Source organism: Anguilla anguilla, chromosome 6, assembly GCF_013347855.1.
Source record: "Anguilla anguilla isolate fAngAng1 chromosome 6, fAngAng1.pri, whole genome shotgun sequence".
Lineage (NCBI taxonomy): Eukaryota > Metazoa > Chordata > Actinopteri > Anguilliformes > Anguillidae > Anguilla > Anguilla anguilla.
Window position 1 is genome coordinate 1,407,501 of NC_049206.1, and position 414 is coordinate 1,407,914.

The following is a 414-nucleotide window of genomic DNA, read 5'->3' on the forward strand; positions in this document are numbered from 1 at the left end:
TGTTCCCCAGGTCAAACCGTCGGCCTGTCCGTTCGCTAGAAAGATGGGTTGATCTGTAGAGCAGTGCATCACTTCCCCAAAGTCGAGAAACAAACAGACACGACCTCAACCCCTCCCAGCCCAGAGCTGTCTCTATGGAAACGGACAGCTCGGGCTGGGTCACCAAAGCGCTGCTGTGCACCATACGGTGCTTTGCCCAAAAACAGGAAGTGAGGTCACGGCCCCTTCTCTCAGCACCTGCCACCAACTGGAATTAAGCCATTGCTGTCCTCTGCAGTGGCACCTGCTGCTCGTTAAGGTGAGGCTGCAGAATATACACACCACTGCCCTACCGACAGACACATCCTCCACGGGAGAGCAACATTCTACCCTACTGAGCCACATCCTCCACAGGAGAGCAACATTCTACCCTAC